General features: G+C 49.8%; 1 protein-coding gene across 2 annotated transcripts in view; it reads right to left on the reverse strand.

Moving 5' to 3' along the window:
* The window catches only part of LOC125717544 (adhesion G protein-coupled receptor L1-like), a 66,072-nt gene extending 49,447 nt beyond the window's left edge, over nucleotides 1–16,625 (reverse strand). For both annotated transcript variants that reach the window (XM_048990598.1, XM_048990597.1), the window contains exons 1-2: nucleotides 15,229–16,625; nucleotides 14,757–14,877 (exon numbers count right to left, since the gene is read on the reverse strand). The gene's annotated coding sequence lies outside the window, so the exon portion shown is untranslated. The remainder of the gene's footprint in view (nucleotides 1–14,756; nucleotides 14,878–15,228) is intronic.
* Between the last annotated feature and the right edge of the window lie 4,327 nt (nucleotides 16,626–20,952).

The following is a 20,952-nucleotide window of genomic DNA, read 5'->3' on the forward strand; positions in this document are numbered from 1 at the left end:
AGGATGTATACCATCTCTCGCTCCTCTCATCAGACTTCTCTACTTCCTTCAATCCTCCACTCCTCTTCTCACAGCCAGATTCACCCCTGTCCTCCGCTCTCTCCATCTCTCCCTCCCTTCCTTCCTCCCCCAACACACTCACACACTCGTTCTCGTATCCCTCTGTGAATGGGGAACATTTCCTTGTTTTTCCAGGCTAATGTGTTTGCTGGGGACCAGCTAACCGGGGGCCAGCTAACCGGGGGCCCGCTAACCGGGGGCCCGCTAACCGGGGGCCCGCTAACCGGTCCATCTGTGTTAGATGACACAGTATACTTATCAGGTCTGATGGGACACACCAATCCTACACACGCCTCTTCTCCACTGAAACCCAGTGCATGTAGGACCCCCCCCAGGAGTTGCGGGAGACTTGGGTGCACATTGACCCCACTGCAGAGAAACGCAAAAGCTCCGGGGCCGAGGGATCCGCAGTATTTTCCGAACAGCTCGGCTCTCCGCCGGCGGATCAATTGCATCTGCCGGATCCGCTCACACCCCAAGCCCCGGCATTCTGGGAGGAGGCAGATGTGGGAAACCGCTTAAGCCAGAAGCAAGGAGTGTAAACATAGGAATAAGGTTTGGGGGGGGGGGGGGGGGGGGGGGGGTGCAGGGAGCATCAGGCACAGGGCTGTTATTCTTTCCTCTGATACTCTCATTCTTGCTGATGCTGACTAATATTTAAAATATGCAAATCATTTTCTTAAAAAATAAAAGCAGAACTACAGCAATAAGAAACCCGAACGGTGTGCGTATCACAGAGGAACTCAGCTCTTCCCACAGTGCCAGTCTCTCTCTCTTTCCACCTCCCTTATTCCCTTCCTTCCTGCCTTGCGTCCCGCCACCCCCGCCTAGCCCCGCCCCTCAGCTCTCTGCAGCAGGCCTGACGGCGGTGAGCTCGGCCCCCCCGGCACAGTAATAACAGCTGAGGGGACACGGAGAGGGAAGGATGTGACATTTCGCTGGCTGGCACGTCATTGGCTGAAGGCGACAGATTACGGAAACGCGACAAATCTTGGATCCCCCCGCGGCGAGCCCGGATGAGGCCGTGGACACACAGTCTCCCGGCCCCACCCACCCACCCACACACACACACACACACACACCTGCGGCACTCAGTGTGGTCCAGTCCATGCAAACATGCATGTTCCTTGCCCATGATCCTCGCCAAACCCTGCAAAATCCACCTGGAAAATTCATCTTTCCGGAATAAACGCTCGTTCATTCATTCATTCATTCATTCATTCATTCATTCATTCGTTCACGTAATCCCAGAGGATTACTAGTTCGCTTTTAAATATTTAGCGTGTGGAATATTTACCACACGGCCGGGAAACAGGCAGGCAGCCGCAGCTGAAGCTCACTGTCCCGGGGCTACGCCATGATGCAGGGTGGTCACTGCACAGCCCAGACCTCAATATGACCCCCCCCCCCCCATGCCAAGCTCCCGCCAGAGAGACGCCAGCGCACTCTATCTTACTCCCGCCCGCCCGCCCGCACACGGCCCTGAGACTAATCACGAGCCCCGCGCCACCCCCCCCCCCCCCCCCCCACCCCACCCCAGGCTCTCCCGTCTCCCTGGAGCGTCTGCAAGGCAGACGGGCTTCGGAGTCAGAGAGACGGAGATGGTGAAAATTAAATTCCATTTAAGCCTAATCCCATTTAAAACCTGTATGGGCCCCCGCTGCTATTGTGACAGCCTGGGAGATCCATCACCATCGTTACTTTGTAGCAATCAATGGCGAAACGTGATACAATGTAAATAATGGACCTTCTGGCATACCATTGGCGTGTGCGTGTTTGGGTGCGTATGCGTGTTCTGGGCCGTGTGCGTGTGTGTAGCGATGGGGGGATGTGTATGTATGTCTGTGGGTCATGTTTATATTACATCGGGGGAGCAAATGTCCCCACAATGTGATAAAAACCTGTTATTCTGACATTGTGGGGACCATTTTTTTAAATCAATCTTTATTGAAAAACTAATGAAAAAACTAAAAATGTCTTGTCTTGTGTCTTTATGTTTTACTAATGGTTAAGGTCAGGGCTGGGTAGGGGATAAGGTTGTCATTGCTGGGATTAGGGTTTTACCCATAGAACTAAATGGAGAGTCCCTTTAGAGATATGAATATGTAGACTGTGTGTGTGTGTGTGAGTGTTTAGGGGTAGGAAGCTGATTCACAGTCAGCTCCGAGGACGCCCCCATCCCTGGAGATCTCCGCGGTGATGCGAGCACACGGCACTCAGGGTCGTGTCTTGTTTTACGTGCGGCTCTCTCGCCCCTGTCCCGTGAGCGCGTAGCTCTCTCCGTCACCACTATACGGCGTCACTTGTCTCCGGTGTTGCTATGGTAGTAAAGGGCTCTCCTCACGACTCATGTGCCTGGCGATAAGGCTTCCTGACTCTCCACGGTCGGCATGACAGGGAGAGGCTGCGTTCCATCTTGTCACGGGGCGGCGGGAAGCTCGAGGGTTCCTCGGCTTTCCGGCGGCGCGGCGACATTTCTCGGCGCCCGATCTTTGCCACGCCCGTTGGCACGCCTCCATTCCCATGTTTCACTGAAGGCTTTTACCAACACCAAAGCGTGAGAAGGGAGACCTCAGAGGTGCTCCAAAACCTTCCAATTTAATACCGGCGGTTTAATTTTATTGCTTCCCGGAGGCAGTTTGCAAATAAAAAGGAGCCAAATGTGACCCCTGCATAGTGGGTCAGCCGGGCTGCTCCCTGTCATCCTCGCAGAGCCGGAAACACAGCCCCGCTCGGCCTAATTACGGAGCTGCTGTGCTCAGGGTCTGGATTTCCCCAGAAGCTCGCTCCCACACCCCCAGCCGCCTCCTCCACCGTCCCACTTGTTTCCACACGCGCCAGTCACTGGTCCGCTCATCACATCCGCCACTGAGACACCTAAACCGAGATGTACAGCCCACATTTGGGCACTAGGGGGCCTCCGATATGCTCTCCATCCCTCTCCTGCCATCTTCTTCTCCTCTCCTCCACCCCCCCCCCTCCCACCCCCCGGGTGCTAATCAAGTCGTCAGCCATGCGTCCAGAATCGGCCCAATAAATAAATACTCAGCGCGAGCTCCCCTGTTGGAACCGGCGCTTCAATAAATGATGTTGGGGCGAATTCCAAATGCCTGAGATCGATCCATACACCTCCGAGGTTTTTTCCCGGCCCCCTGCTGGACACTACTGGACTGGCCGCTTCCTGTGAGAGACCTGGCTTCCCCCCCCCCCACCCCCCCACGGCCCATTTCATCAGTTGCCTGACTCGGTGGAGCGGCGAGACCCTGCAATCTGTCGTCCGATCCCCGTGCCACCCTCGGCGGGCGAAATCGACGGCGCCGCATTATCTGTGCCAACGCAGACACGTCGCCATTGGCAACGAGCGGCCTGTCGACGCGCCACAGCCCCCGGCCAACGTGTCGCCGGTTGTGCCAAAAGTAGAGTCGACAACGCGCCCCGACCCACCCTGACACGGAGACAAACCGCAGCGGATTATTGGTTCTGACCCAGAGATGGTGACACTGTGTCCCACCTCCCCACGGCTGGTCTATGGCCAAAAGTAACACTACGGGTCACCTGTGCTTCCTGGACTCTGGCTGAAACCTCCTGTATTTTTAATACACGAATCATACGCCACGTACAGATGTGCCAGCGTTTGAAGGAGGCATCGACGCCAACGCCGACGTTCTGCACGACACCCCCTCCAGTGGACTTTGTCACATCTTGCGCCATGTGTAGAAACTCACAACTCAAGAAAAACGCACAATAAACTCACCCCCAGAAGGTGCGCCGGTCACACCTCACGGTTGGCAGCGTTCACACTATTGACGCGCTATTTACGCATTATTGACGCATCGAACCCAAGCTGACCGCCCAAGCCTGCGGTCACCCGCACTGCAGTGGCAACAACGACCCACGGCTTGGCGTAACTATGTTAAGTGCACCGCAGCGCGCGTGCGAGCCGAGCACACGCCGGGGAGTGCACCGTGCTCGAGCAGCAGTGCTCCGCATTAATCCTTCATCCGCCGTCCGTGGAGGTGGGCTGCTCGGCTCTGGGTCATCCATCACTTCACCCGTCCATCCTGTCAATGGCATCATCCTCCAATCCATCTTCTGTGGGGTGGGGAATAGTGTAGGGGGGGTCGGAGGGGTTTCGGGAGAGGGATTCGGAGGCTTTTAGCTATCTGCCTCTCCCTTCGCTGCACCCTCAACACAGTGACAAGCCGCCTCAACACGCTTAGCGCCCATGAAGTATGTTGCCTCGCCTCTGTAACGCAGCCAGTCGGAGAGGACGGGACGAGGAGGGGGGAATAAAGCCTGTAAACAACCACCGCCCCCCCACCCCACCATGACTCCCTGACTGTGGGGAAGATGGATCGCGGGTCGTGAGCATCCCTCTCGCCTCCACTCTCCGACACGCTCCGCGCTCTTCTTCAGCGTCTGACCCGCCCAGGTTTCAGTCCATCCCGTTCGCTGCGTGCTGCCTGTCGGAGGGGCTTTGCTCCGCACCTGAGCTCCCGGAAGCCATTTCCCGAGCTGTCATTTTCACTTTCACTTTCAAAACAGCTTCACATTTAATGGGAACGATCGCATATGCTGCGGTCCTGTCTAATGACAGCAATGGGATTAATGCACTGACGCTGTGCTGATGTATGTGTGTGTGGGGGGGGGGGGGGGGCTTGCATAGATCACATTTGAGGACCAAATTGTCCCCAAAGGGCAGTAAAACCTGAAATGTCCTTACTTTTGGGGACACTTCTTCAGGTCCCCATTAGGATAACCTCAATTTTATAAAAATCTGTGAATGCAATCAAAGTAAAAATGCCAAAAGTCTTATATTTTGGTTGGTTACTCATGGTTAAGGTCAGGGCTGGGTGGGGGTGATTGGGATTAAGGTTTTTCCCATAGAAAAGAATGGACGGTCCCCATTTAGATAGGTACACCGACTTGTGTGTGTGTGTGCGCGTGTGTGTGTGTGCGCATGTGAGTGTGCACGTGTGTGTGTGTGCATGTGAGTGTGTGTGTGCATGTGAGTGTGTGTGTGCATGTGAGTGTGTGTGTGTGTGTGTATGTGCATGTGAGTGTGCGTGTGTGTGTGTGTGTGTGTGCATGTATCCCTCTTCCCTCCCTTATACAGACACACTGCGGGCCTTACAGCTCCCTGCTCGGTCTCTGTGCGCCGCCGGCCGTCTTTACAGACCCCCGAAGGAGAATGACTGACACTAATATAATCTCACTTTGCACTTTTATTTAACCATAAAAGCGACATTTTACTGCAGCTCTGTTTCTGTTTCTCACTTTGTTCTTCTTAATTGAATTAACAAACTGATTGCGTCGCTGATGCTGTTGTGACCTTAGCTTTTGTTACCAATAATAATAATAATAATAATAATAATAATAATAATAATAATAATAATAATAATAAACGCACCATTCTGCGCATTAAACCCTCCACCCCACTCAGGCAGGCTTTTACATGCTGCACCACTGTGTAGATACCACATGCATGGCATTTCGCATTTCCTGCGCCTGTACAGCCAGTGCTCTACATCCTATAATATGCAGCTATCCTTCCCATCCACTGCAAAAAGCCGGCATCTACACAAGTGTCTCCACTTTGGGGCCGAGCTGTGTGCATGTTTTGCGTATCTGTGTGTGTGTGAGTGTGTGTGTGTGTGTGTGTTCATGAGTGTGAGCAAGCTCTGCCACTTACATGCCTGTTCTCTCTTTGAATTTAAATGTAAAGTCTGACATTTATTGCATTAATCCTACATGCCTCCTGAACCACTAGAGACACTCCAAATGCTTCCTCCCCCCTCCCACTAGACACACACACACACACACACACACACACACACACGTTTGTATTCATATCTTTGTGGGGACTCTCCATTCATGTCTATAGGCATAACCCTAATCCCAGCAATAACGACCTGAACCCCCCACCCAGCCCCGACCTGAACCATAAGTAACCAAACTAAATATGAGACTACTGGCATTTTTAGTTTTTTGACTGCATTCACAGATCTTTGTGGGGACCTGAAAAATAACAGGTTTATATTACACTGTGGGGGACATTTCATTCCTACAATGTAATAAAAACATAATCCACACACACACATGCAGGTGTGCTGGATACACACATCAGTGCCTATATATATATATATATATTCATCCATCCATCCATGTGCCATAACTGCTTACCCAGCTCTGAGGCAGATTGAACCTGCAGTCCGTCTACAGGGGGCGCCATTCGTGTCACAGGACACACCCTCACACACTATGGAGATTATAGGGACACCAAGCTAACTACGTGTCTTTGGAGGACAAGAGGAAACCCGCGCGAACACGCGGCGAACATGCAAACTCCCCGCGCTCACACGCGGCGGCCCCTCGACGCTGCACGATCAGTGAGAAAGAGGCACGCCTAAAACTTCTAATTACCCACCGGCCTTTGCTGGTGCGGCCTCCGGGCTGCAAAAGGACAGCGGCGAGGGACGCCACGCGACAGAGCAGGCGCGGTGCCGTCCACGGCGGTCACCTTGAGGTCGAGGTCAGCGGTGGCTCTGTGCCGGTCGCTGCCACGTGGTACCATAGCCAGGAGTGACTGCGTTTCCACTGGAGGGACACGGGATAGGAGGCGACGGAGAGGCGACAGCGGCCGGTCAGAGGAGAAAAGGCTAAAGTCCCACCTTAATTATCACTCTTAATTAATCCACTCTGGACCAGGCGCCATCCATCCCCCTCTCTCCCTCTCTTTCTCTCTCTGCACTGTTCCCTCTCAATCTCCCTCTCAAATTCAAATCGAAATGAATAATTCCGCACGTGCGGCGATGCAACAAAAGCGTTGCTAAATTTAAAACGTCCATAATAAAACATAAAAAAAGATAAAGTAAAGCCAATACTTTCCTCTCCACTGAGGGTCTTAAATGAGAGATATTTGGGCCCAGAAATAAGGCCCCCATATTCTCCTAGTCATGCTCCTTCTTCCATTCTTCCATTTTTCCATGTTGAAATAAATAAAACAAAGTAATAACTAAGATGACAGTCACCTAGGAAGCAGGGGGCCCAGCCGGGGTGAGCTGTAACGTCGGCATTTGTCGTTTAATCCTCGCCCAGCTGAAATGCACATAATTACATAATTACGTCGGCCAAATTCATTTCTCCACCGCGGTTGTAATATTTTCCTTATCATTGTTTCTAATTCCGTGCCTCAGGGCCGTCCGTCTCGGGGGGGGGTGGGTGAGGTGTTTCTGGGTACGGCTGATTAGGCTCGGGGGACCTGAACCCCAACAGACACCTGGATCTCACCGCCTCAGAGGATATCCGTGTATCTTCTTGCCGTGTGGGCAGCCTAATTCCGCCCATATTTGGGCCTTGTGAAAGACGTCTCCAAATTCGAGGTGGGGAACCGGAATGTTCAAATTGGCATTCAGCTTCACTTTTTTTTTCATCCTGGAGGAGGTACCTTCCTCACTCTCTCTCTCTCCCCCTCTCCATTGTTTTTCTCCCCTCTCTCTGCTTTTCCATCCATCTCTTCCTCCTCTTTGGAGTCGTCTCTTTCCATCCCCCCCCCCCCCCCCCCACCGATCGCTCCATCTCTGTGAAGATTAGTGAGTGAGTAAGCAGGCCGCTTGTCTGTGTCCCAGGGCAGGCCTCCCTGCGGTATCTCCCCTTCCTGCCCTTTACCCCGGGACACAGAGGACTCCGGAGGGGGACCTGCTGTCACAAATAACTGCTCCCCCTCCCCCCCGCTGCTGCAGCACAGGGCTTGCCTGAACAGAAGTTTCCAACGGGGCTCCCCCCGGCGGACCGAGCTGCACGTAGACAGGAGCCGAGAGAAACAAGCGATGGTGGGTGGGACAAACGAGGCCAGATGGAGTGAGTGTAGAATGGCAGGCAAACAAAGAGGGGCAGGTCAAATAAAGATAGCAGAGCGAAGAATGGCCGGGCAAATAAAAACAGGTTGGCAAAAAAAAACAACATGGAAAAGTATTAAAGTATTAAGTGGTCAATGAATGGTGGGTGGGACAATTGATGGAGGTGTGGTTAACATTGGTGGGTGGGGCATGTGATGGGCGTGGTTAACATTGGTGGGTGGGGCATGTGATGGGCGTGGTTAATATTGGTGGGAGGGACAAAAAAACCTCAAGGGTCCCGCCCAGAGTGGCCTTAAACACAGGGTAAAAAATGTTTCTTACATCAGAGGAACTTCCACACCCCCCCCACCTCATCCCTGCCTTATCTGATGTTAAAAATACATCACAGAATCAGGATGACTCATCCTTAACAGCTCAAATACCCCCCGCCCATAATCCCCCACTTCCTCCATTCTTCTTTACATCATTCATCCACATCCGCCCCTCGGTCCCAATTTCTCTCCTCGTATCCCTTTCTTGCCATCTCCATCCCTCGCTCCCTTCTCTCTCTTCCACTTCTTCCCGCATTCTTTACTCACCCCCTCCCCAAAGTTCAGATGTATTCCTTATCGCCATTCACCGTTTCCTCGATGGCTCCCTCCGTCTCTGCCTGCATCCACCGCCTCCCGCTCCATCTCTCCCCACATCGGTCTCGCCCGCTGCTGCCCTGCCTCCCTTTCATCTCCCTCTCCCACCGTCTCTTTGGCAGCGGAGAGCACCATTAAAGGCTCGAGTGGCTGCCCCCCTCTGGTCCTATGGCCGCTGGAGGCTATGTGGGGCCGCGCTTACTGGGCTCTGATCGCCATCCAAGCTCACCGGGCCACACAGCAGGACCATCCACCCACGCCCACAGCAAACAGCGACTAGGCCTGTCACGATAACCATTTTTGCTGGACGATAAATTGTCGCAGGAATTATTGCGATAAACAATAATACTGTCATTGTGAGACCATTTTCAACTGATGTAACTATAATTGCATATTAATGCAAGTACACCCTTTCAACGATCAATAAACTTTAATTTCTAAAGAACATTTAACACTGGGACTGGAAGACATTTTTAATATCCAAAATAAACATACAAAACAACCAAAAACAATAAATAAAATGTATTATGAAGTTATGAAAATCGCCCTTAAAATATTAAACATTAGGCTCAGGCAGGGAAAACAGACAAAGCTGCCAGTCTTGCGTTCCATGCACACTTCTGGGAAATTCAGCAAATCCAACATATTTATACTCACATTTCATATAATTTATTGCCACATTTTACTTTACCTCTTATAGTGAACATGTCTGCCTGGGCGAAATTGATCATTATAACCGATTTTTTCTTCTTCATGTCTCAGTCTAACGCCAGCCACAAAGTTGAACGAATAAGACCCCCCTTCGTATCCGTGGAGGCATGCATCTTAAAGCCCTTCTCTGATTTCCTCGTTGGTGCTTTGGAAGAGGATTTACAAAGTCGAAGTGCGTCATTGATCACAAGTTTGGGCAGGTCCTGTAAACAGCATGTACAGACCAGTGCCGTCTCTCACAGACCGGAAATGAGCGAGCCGCATTTCCATGAACGCGGAAGCTGACATGCAAAGACCCCACTCACACGAGAGTTCACACTTCATTACTAGTGATGTGTCGTTGAGCCGACTCTTTTTAGTGAATGATGGCAGCCGGCTCCTGTTCAAGAGCCATTTTATTAATGTTTATAGAATTTTCTGGGTTTTTGAGCTGCCTAAACATTAAGGACGACAGTGGCCGGAACACATAATCTACCGAAAAAGCCCGCTCACTAGACGGCGTCTTATTTTTAACAAGCTCAAATCAGGTCACGTTAATCAACATCGCGTTAAACGTAGAGAGGGGCGGGTTTTTTAAAAAGAGCCGTTTAGGAGCCGAAAGAGTCCGCTCATCTTGGTGAGCTGAACCAAATGAGCCGGTTTGCTAAAAAGAGCCGATATTCCCGTTTGGTAGAGAGAGACACGAGGAAAACAAACAAGCATGCAAATGAAAATTATTGCAGCCGGAAAAATTATCGACCTCATTTTACTTATCGTGCAATTAATTGATTTATCGCTTATCGCGACAGGCCTAAACAGCGTTCCCGTGTGGTATACTTTTCAGAGCACTGCTGCTCCAGCATGCTTCACAGACCCCTCCTACCCTACAGTTACACTACCCCCCTCACAGTTACAATGACCCCTCCCCCACTCAGTTCACAGACCGCTCCACACACAGTTACACTGACCCCCCAATTCAAATAACTAGGTTGACCTCTTGCCCCACCCCACCCCACACACACCTGTTGCACAGTTACACCAACTGCAGATCCACACGGTTACAACACATGCGCAGAAACCCCCCCAATGCAGCTCACAATCCCCCAGTTACCGCTAAACACAAGGGCCATTTCTGCGTAACACTGCAGCGCATCATTATAAAATCATTCCTGAGGCCAGTACTGCATTCCTGAAAATTAACAGCAGTGTTATCTGTGGTGTAGGTAACAATAGTTCCAGAACCAGTAGTACAGTTTCCCAGCACTTTCTACTAATAAGTAAAATATTACAAATATGGTTTCAAGACCCAAGGTGAGTGGGATTAGCGCGTGCTGTCAATCACTCCCTGCAACCTGTGGGTTTCACCAATGAGAAGTCGATAATTCCTCCCACTGCTGCTTTGTAAACCCAATTCCTCCTTTTGTTATCATCTACCCTCATGTCAAGTGTTCATTGGAACACTGAAATATAAAGGTTATAATGTTATAGGTTATAATGCTGCTGTCTTCATGTGGCTGGTGGAAAGTTTAAGGGAGCTTCACTCTCCGATTCTGCTCTGTAATTGGGAATGAGCAGGTGAGAGGTGTGATCTGCCTTCTGTTGACTGAACAGGAACTGAAACATATCTTCATAACTAAAGCATGGCTTCACCCCAAGATATCTGAACAATGACCCTGCCCACTTATAACTGAAACTTGATTCCTCCCTCACAACACTCCCAAAAACAATTAAGCATGGCTCCACCCCCAACTGGACTGAAGCATGGCTTCACCTTTACAACACCCCCAAAAGGAGTGAAGCATGGCTTCACCTTTACAACACCCCCAAAAGGACTGAAGCATGGCTTCACCTTTACAACACGCCCAAAAGGACTGAAGCATGGCTTCACCTTTACAACACCCCCAAAAGGACTGAAGCATGGCTTCACCTTTACAACACGCCCAAAAGGACTGAAGCATGGCTTCACCTTTACAACACCCCCAAAAGGACTGAAGCATGGCTTCAGCTTTACAACACGCCCAAAAGGACTGAAGCATGGCTTCACCTTTACAACACGCCCAAAAGGACTGAAGCATGGCTTCAGCTTTACAACACGCCCAAAAGGACTGAAGCATGGCTTCACCTTTACAACACCCCCAAAAGGACTGAAGCATGGCTTCAGCTTTACAACACGCCCAAAAGGACTGAAGCATGGCTTCACCTTTACAACACCCCCAAAAGGACTGAAGCATGGCTTCAGCTTTACAACACGCCCAAAAGGACTGAAGCATGGCTTCAGCTTTACAACACGCCCAAAAGGACTGAAGCATGGCTTCATGATCACAATCCACCCCCCCAAGCCTTCAAGGCATCAGCTTAACCGCTCTTCTGGATGCCTCTATCCTCGCCCGCCTTCACGTTTACATCCATCCTGAGCCTGTCGAATCCTCTCCATCTGATTTTTAATTTTGTGCTTGGCCTTCTTTGGTTCTGGTCCATCGCCGGGTACTAAGACAGAAATCGCACGGTCGCCCGAACAGAATTTTCCGGGCTAACGCTTTACCACAAAGCCACGTCTGGGAATAAAATAAGTGCCGTCATTAAGGGCGCCTTTCAGCAACCTGAACAATCACCGCCTTTTTCACACTACTTACCGTTCTAATAATGTCTAGGTTACGGGAGGAAGCAAAACAGCCCTTATCTGCAGGCCCATTTATTAAAAACACCCTCATTCGACAAGCTACAAACAGCCGACAGCAGCCAAGCCACCAGGAGCCGTATGCAGTCGGAGGAGAAATGGAGCGATGCAAAATAAATATTACTATATATCATACATGTACAGCCTGGCCTAGTATTTATTTGCACAACACATACAACCATAAACACGCACTCACATTTGCAAACGAACCAACACTGCAGTATTAAATTAAAAAAACACCAACACCTACAGGCTTTGTGCTTGTAAGGTGCATTTTTTTCTAGGCTTCAGCTAGAAATGAATAAGTGAATTGAGATAGTTATCTGTAACTTGTCGCCAATGCATTTCTCAATGGCATACAGATTCCGGTATACAAACTAGTAAATGATTTCACGGTTTTGGTACAGCCATGCCTATCTGGGTTCCTCATATTGTTACGTGGATAATACCTCTGTTATCTAATTTTTTGTTCATCCGTTGTCTGACCGCTTATCTAGTCCAGGGTCACGGGGAGCTTGGAACCTGTCCCAGGAAGGACAGGGCAGAAGGCGGGAAACACCGAGAGCGGGATGCCAGTCCGGTGCAGGGCTCTCTCTCACACACACACACACACACACACATCTAGTCTTCCCCCTCAAAGACTGGTCCACCCTTCACCAAGGTCCATTTAACCAGAAAGGAACAGCACCAATGCGTGTAGCAGTTACAGACACCCGCAGCTTTGAGACAAGAGGGAGGCATTTGCTGTCATATCCTTAGGATAGATACCCAGTCTCGCTGTAGAAATGGATGAGGTGTAAAATTTGGAATTGCTGAGAATGGAGGCTGTCTGTTAAAGTAAGCAAACTCGTTGGAAATGAGGGGCGTTTAATGGCCCGTTCACAACCCACTGGTAAATGTTTGCTCAATCCATTAAAACACTTTTTTTGGGTGATGTTTCAAATAGCTTTTTTCATACTTCCCACAATCAACAAGTAGATACTGTGACTAACACAGTGCGTAACCCCGCCCCCCCACCCCCCCCCCCCCCCACCCCCATCTCCACCATCTCTTTCCATCAACTGGACAACCAGCCTCAGACGTCTCAGGTCCTTTTATTTTTACCCACGGCAGAGATGTAGATCGTAATGGGCCCAATAAAAATAGTAATGAACACAGCTCATCCGACACATGTCCCCGCCTGTGTAATAGACGCACTCCGATGAAAATAAGCTTTCACCGTCCATTCATTTGGTAATGTGACAGAGCATATAACCGACGTCTTTTTTTCATTCATGCTGCCACCATACTACGATGTCTAGTGTGGGTTGGGCATCATGCTACGGCTTGGAAAAAGAATCGATTATTTGTGCATCGATAGCAGTGGCTTTTGTAATGACTACCATGAAAATATGTTTGAGATAGTCGGGGAGACACGCCGCCATGCCGGTCAAGTCAAGCACATTGCGGTCAGTGTGTGTGTGTGTATATATATATATCTCAAACATATATATATATATGGCCCATATATACACACAACACACACACAAACATACTGGAAGGCATCCGGTGCAGTACATCGCCCAAGCTATGCAACTGTCTTCTATTCCTTCTTTCAGAAAGTCAAAATCTTTATCATCGTATTACTGCCATAAAGAAAAACTGCTTCTCGGGAAAACTCAGGACATTCGGCTCTCCAAGTCCGAAAGTGAGACTTATCACACAACTATGTGCTTTTGGGCGCAGCTCCAATCTGTGTGTCCGCGCACCTCTTTTGGGGTCGCCGATTTAACGCCGCCCTCTGTAATAATAATTTTAAAAAAAGCGATACACTTTGAATATCCACTTCGTATATTGCGGAATTTCTCACACAGCACACAACGATCCACCCAGAGATAAAGAGGTGGACATTGTGAAAAGGGGGTTGGATGCGCTGGCAATCACTGGGTCCCCCCTCCATCCTCCCAACCTCACTCGGGTACCTTAGAGGCGCTTTGACGCTCAACCCGCGGCTGTTACTTTGCCAGCCTGACCATTAGTTCAGGGATGACCATTATGGGACTTCATTACCCGCTCGTTTATATGTATTGCACAAAAACACAGCCGCCCTTGTCCGTCCCTTGACATTTCTGTACGCGCGGCTCCATGATCAATGGCGCCATAGCTTTCTGATTATCGGCGATAAGTGTCAGGCACATACAAGCAGACGCATAAAAGCCTGAGCACAGGCAAAAACGCCTAATGAAAAACGTGCCTGAGAAAGAATTAATTGCGGTTCATCCATCTACAGATCTACACATTTGACAATGCTGGCTTTCGTGCGACTCGCGGGCATTATGCAATAGCCCGGGAACGTGTGTGTGCGCGCATGTGTGTGTGTGTGCGTGCTTTGTGTGAATGAAATATGAGAATTAACCCCGATGATGCTTTATTTCCATCCGAACAAATGAGATGTATACATGTAAGAAGCGTTCTTCAAAAAAATGAGGGAAAGAGCACGAAGCAGATGTCATTAAAAATGACAGCCTGTAAATGGTGTCAAAAAATGACTTAGGCGCGCCGACGCCAGCCGCATCCTTATGTGCTCGTATAAATATGAGCGCGCCCGCGCGTGTCTGCATGTGCATGTGCATGTGTATGATATATACATATTAAAGAGGGCGGATCATGCGCTGTTGGCTCATTATTACATTTTCTTGCTCTGTGTATCTGTCCATCCAGGAGAAAAACAGTACATTAATCATGTTATACGCCTGTCCCCCCACTGTTATGAAGCCCACGGTGGCAGACGAGTCCCACGATCTTGTTCAGCGCAACATCCCGTATCTTGGAATAGCCTAGATAAAACCCCGATTCGTGTCCTACCTTGATTCCTCCAATCTCCTTCCACCGTGTCTCACTGCGTCTCATTCATTCTTTCTTCCCTCTCGTTTCACTCCGGCTCTTTCTTCCCTCCGGTTATCCGCTGTTTTCTCTTTTTCGACCTCTTCGTGCGGATGCATAAAGATTAAAAATTAATACACTGATATCTACAAGGCGGAACGCCGAGCCTGAACGCTCGAGAGTGGAAAAAACGCCCAGGCAAAATAAGACCGTAACGCTGGAATAATATCCCACATAGTAGGTTAATGTTCTCACAAATAAACACACGACGTATAAAACGTGTGACTAGCCGGCGACTTCTCTTCGCCGCCCTACCACGGTGAGGATTATTTACAGATTAACAACAACAATAATGCTTCGGGCAAATTAATGCATAATGCCCTCAAAATATATATATTTTTTCCGCAGTCCCTTTCAGTGCTATGCTCGTGACAGGTTCAGTGCAACAACGTACCGAAAAACATCTCCTGCGATCAGTTGGCCCATAATAAAGGGATATTATGCTGATAAAATGTCTACATGTACGTGAGGCAGTGCTGATGGTGATATCTGGGAACACCATAACCAGCAACCATGAGGCTGATGGTTTCACACACACAAAAGTCTCTTGTCTTCAGGAACCATTTAATATGTAAGAGGTCCGTTTTTTCGATCCATGTTCTGGCGCCAAGAAAAAAAATATGTCGATCTGTCGCTCTCCAGTCAAAAGGTAAAAATATTTGTTCCCGCAAATTTCTTACAAATTCTTCATATTTTTCATGAAGTATGGCAATCTTTTTCAGCAGGGATACAAACTAAGCAGAATAGTCAAATAATCGCCATGATCATGTGTTTTAATTTGCAAAAAAAAAAAAAAACAACGATTAGTCGAATGTAACTGATCTTGAATAAATAACAAGCGTTTAATAAGCATAAATTAATTAGCCACCTCTTTAAGTCCACAGCTGAAACATCCTCCTTCGCCTGAAAACACGAAAAGACATTTTTACTTATAGACTGACTGGTCGACTGATTGATTGACTGATTGATTGAGTGGACGATTATTGTTCAGTAGTAAGTGCCAAAGAGACAAAAAGCATACGAGGCGTTCCCAGGGTTCATCGTTTCTCCCCTCTACTAATACGCACACTTAATCGAAAAACGAGATCAATGCGGTGCAAAAACAAATGATCTAAAGTGTCTGATTGTGCGTCCTACAGTGCATAATAGTGAGCCGCGCTGCGCGGACGGAGCGGAAACTCGGGTCCGCACGGCGCGCTTTCCCGCTCGATATTCAGCCTGAGCATGAAGGTGTGTATTAAAAACCAGTCTATTTCAGGTGTAGCGCCGAGGTGATAATTAGATTCCCAAGCCAACGCTCAATCCCAGAAGACACGGGACCTCTTGCACAAAAACAGGTATCTTCGTCCCGAGTTTATCCTCTATACATTCATTAGTATTATTATTGTATTTGTTGTGGCTCTGACAGAAGCAGAAATAGCACCGAGCGAAATTGCCAGGAGGAAAAATGCAACAATTTATCGTAGCTGCTGTACTGAGAAGCCTGGCGCTTAAATTCAGTCTGTGCATCTAGCTTTTTTTTCCACGTATAACCTCCGTAGTTTGTGAGCTTCACCAGCGTCGATTCCAGATGAAACTGAGATCATGAAGGTGATGGGAGGGGCGGCTATCACCGCCGTCCAAACCCCGTGGCCTGACGACCTCAGATTTTGTACCGATTCCTAATAATTATTCAGTCAGCCTTTTCGAGTCCTTCATCTGATCTCCGTACTTTGCGCAATACTCCACTACAGCAGGGCTAATATTGCAGACGGCAATCCAACCGAACCCAGTGCGTAGACTTCCACTGAAAGGGGCTGTCTCTCTCTCTCTCTCTCTCTCTCTCTCTCTCTCTCTCTCTGTGTGTCTCTGCCTCTCTATTTCTCTCTCTTTTCTCTCTCTGGCACCAGTGCTCTGAAGCGCACAAAACACGGCATGGATTTCCCAATTTGTTCTACTCATATTCACCTCACACACACATGGGTAAGAATACAGTGGGACCGAGCTTTGCAAAAGGTTATTTCCAAGAAGATAACCTCATCATAGTTATAAATTCCATGTCACACAAAAAGCCACATTTCAATTAGCAGAACAGCTATAAGTCTACCCATTATTATTGTATGTATCTTCCAAGAAAGAGTCAAACAAAGGAGATTAAGTCCTGCATGTCATGCATGGATTCAAAACTTGCTAACCCACGATCATCACATTCTACGTCCTCTGCTGTAGACATTCTTCATGAACATCTGTGATCCTCCGGTCAAGGTTCCCTAAGAAAAAAATATTACATCAACTGAATATCCACCATAGCCATGTGGTGATCAATCACAGGGTGTCAGTACGATGGGGATATTGTGGTAGTGTATAGCAGGTTTTTATAATTCTTTACCAGTTCCTACAGATGCCTTTGATCAGGTTCAGGGACATGGAGTTCACCAACAGAACCTTTTTCTGACTAATCCCACTGAGGAGATTGAGATAAAGTGGCCAGAAGATTCCCTGCCATTGTTTTCCATGTGTGAAGGACGAAAGCCTTCAGATAGTCTGCGGTCACGCGGACAGCCTGAGAAGGACGGTGTCACTCGGGTCCAGCCTCATGGGAACGACGTGAGAATGACGACACCGCCGTGTCCATGCAAGGTCGAGAAGGCAGTGCCTCATCATTGAGAACCGCAGGGATTGTCTGTAAGGCTCGCCCAGAACATGAGTGAATCTCCTCAGATCCGTCTGCCGACCACCCAGTAATCTTTCACGAGATGCAGACGATCTCCGCATGACACTGGCCAGTTACTGGGTGCTCCAACACGGCCTCGGGCATTCGCTGGACGACTACGAGTGTCCCATTGGATGGTGGTACAGGAACTTCCGCACCTGCTAGCATGCAAAGTTCAGGCGGGGACATGGTAAGGGAGTTGGGGGGTGGGGGCTGATATCGATAAGCCAACCTGGGAAGATGAGGGGCAGGGAAGGGGGAGTTAAAAAAAAAACCAGGGAAACAGAGAGGAACGCTGATCAGGACAAGCAGACTGTGAAAGGACTAATTCAAATTCATTTCATCCAAATGAATAGGCCGACATCTGAATCTATTACCCGCAAACGCAAGAGCAGGGTCTTACATCTCCAATCCCATTTGAAGGCTCCCATCGTCTGGTTCCGACAGGAGACGTATCCCGCTCAAGGACGCAGCGATGGCACCCCGCTCCCCCAACCCCCCCGCCTGGACCACTGCACAGCTCTCTGTGGTTTTTATCTAGCCACGTCCTGCCCACACGCTGCCCCCCCCAGCAGTCAGGCAATTACAGTATTAAGCACGGCCTGGCTGCGCTGTGGGCCCACCCCAAGACGGTCATCTGCTGTGATTCGGCGCCGGGAGAAGAGCCAGTGCTCACAGCGCCCGGTGCCACCGCCCACTTCAGCGGTGATGCCAGGACGGCCCCTGGCGACAGGAAGCGCACACTAGTCGCTCTTGACAGGAAGCGTACAGGAAGTACAGTAGCTGCCACCCCAACCCCACCACTGCCACCATTATCCCAGCTTCTCCTCCAGCTCCTCCTGATTAAACTAGGAGCGGCTGACAATGGGAGTAATGGTCCTGCTTAAGGAAGTGTTACGATCCTGCTTGGCCAACCCACAGCCCAGGGTTAATTGGCTTCCAGCTCAGCTGCACAGGCTGAGAAACGCCTACAGTCCTCAGAACTTGTCACAAGTTACGGAGACGGGCCGGGACGGTGGTCGGGATCCTTGGAGAATTCCTCTGGAGACGGCAGGAAAGCGCGGCACGTCCGAGGAACAAAGCCAACCACTTTGTCCCTCATGACAACCTCTCCCTTCGGTGTCCTCACCTCCGAGAGATTACATTTCCAAGACAGGAACCCCTTCGCTTGGGGAAAGGGTGAGGGGGGGGGGGGGGGGGGGGGTTTCAGTGGATTACAGAAATTCAAGGCATTTTAAAAGGTCACCCTGTCAATGGCGGAGTTTGGTCCTGACATCACGATGATCCCGGGTATTAACCATACGTCTCCGATGTTAGTGATTTCATCTGCGGGCAGGGTGGGGCCACTGCTCAGGCTTACCCAAGGACTCACTTAAGTCATCTGTCAGTCACTAGTGAGGTTTTTCTCCGAGACGTGTTTTTAATGCCAACGTGCCGGGCGATGCCGCGGACTAAGAATCGACAACAGGAAAGCCGGCCCCCAAAAATGCAGGTGGCTGGCGACCAACAGCGAAGAAACTGGGAAGGCAGCAGGCCTCCAGGGCAGACGCTGTGCTCACAAACTTCAACACGACAGGCAAGGAAAACCTAATAAGGAACCTATTTATTAAGTATTGTCTCTCGGTGCCAGCTGACGCTCCCTAATTCTCCCATAAACTCTGCTCTTGCCCGGCGGAAGGAGATGGGGTACCGGAGACAATGAAGTTTGGGAAGTACAATATGACATCTTGGGCAAACAGACACACAGGATGTAGGAAGGACACAGAAAGTGAGGGGGGGGGGGGTTCAAAGTGATTTTGGGGCTTGAGTATTAACTGGGGGGGTCCTCCGCTCCATGTCTGAGCTCTGTTTTAATATCGCGACTCCCAACATTACACGGGGAAAAAAAAGAGAGAGTCATGTGAAAGCAAAGGGGAACCGTGACAATTTTCAAAATTAAATTTCCTGCCGGTGTCCTCGGACCATCACAAGCTGGGGAAAGTGTTTACCCTGCGGGGGGGGGGGGGCGGGAGGGGATGGGGGTCTTGACTCCCTTGCACAACCGGGCCTCTGTGATGTGACTCCGTTGCTGGCCATGAGGTTAAATCTCTCCAGTCATACGGGTTACTAGTGCCACGCAGAGTCAATAAGCAATTACGCCTCTGTGGGGGGGGGGGGGGGGGGCAGTCATGGACGTCACTCCTGCCGTGTATTCCTTGCGCGCCCATGTCAACGCACCTTGAGGCTGCATAGTTGCCTTTAGCACATATGTGGTCCTGGGTAAATAACACCCCCCCCCCCCCCCCGGACCATCAATCCACAGCCTCTCCATCGAAATGCCGTGGTGGGGGGGAGCAAGCGCATACAGGCCTCTCGTGCACAGGCCGCCGGCCTTTCATTTATAACATGGCATAGTCGCGACGCTCATGTAGGTCAGCCAAACGAATAAACTCTCATTTAAATGTAAATATAGAGTCTGGCAGCTCCTCGCCAGCCTGCTATAGTTCAGGCGCTCATTACAATCGCGGCCATATTTCTAACGGATCTGCATGACATCCGTTCTGATGTACTTCAGGGGTTCCCGTGCTCATATCGATGTTTCTGCGAAGCGGCCGTTGTTTATAATCTTCCGGCCCTTCTTGGCACGTTCGGACGTTTCTCTTCCTGAACTATATTTACGTTTTTCGCCAACAGGTTATAACTGTACCGGGGGTTATGTTAGTGCCGAGACCCTGCGAGACGCGATTCCTAGGTGGTGCTTTTTAAGTGCACAGCACACTCGCTTTCCGTTCGGTCACACATCGAACTTTATCATTTTTCCCCACCGAGCCTGAAGGATAGAAACTTCCAGAATGCACAGTGAGATTCTCTTTTTCTCTCTCTCATTTTTTCCCGCTCCTGTTATTTTCCCTTCTCCCTTTCCCTCTTAATCTCACTCTCCTTTTATTTATCCTTCACTCGTTTCATTCCTCCTCTCTCTCTCTCTTTCTCTCCCCTTCTTTCCCTTCTCCTCCTCTCAGTCTATTATCTGCCCGTTCGGCTAATTGGCGTATTAGCGGCATGCCGCGGGTGACAGGGAGGTCCGGGCAGGGCGGCCGACTGCCACGGCATACGGATGAGGAGGGACGAGAGAGGATGGAGGGAAGATGACAGGGAAGGAAAGGTGCAGGCAGACAGGGGAAAGGAAGAGGAGGGGAGAGAGAGAACCGCTAGGCTGCGAAAGCTGAAGCGGGACAAGGTGTGTTTTTGCACATACAAGTGGATGAGAGCAGGATGGCATGATTGTAAAAAAAAAAGCAAGTGGTGATGAAGAGAGAAAAAGCCAGTAATTGCCCTCTTTTTAAATGGCTTTCTCTCCCTCTTCTCTGTCCCCCTCCACCCTCCCCTTCGGTGTCCACATTCAGCCCAATTACCCACTCTCTCCCGCACCCCTGTCAGCATATGGAA

The sequence above is a fragment of the Brienomyrus brachyistius genome, chromosome 22, assembly GCF_023856365.1.
Source record: "Brienomyrus brachyistius isolate T26 chromosome 22, BBRACH_0.4, whole genome shotgun sequence".
Lineage (NCBI taxonomy): Eukaryota > Metazoa > Chordata > Actinopteri > Osteoglossiformes > Mormyridae > Brienomyrus > Brienomyrus brachyistius.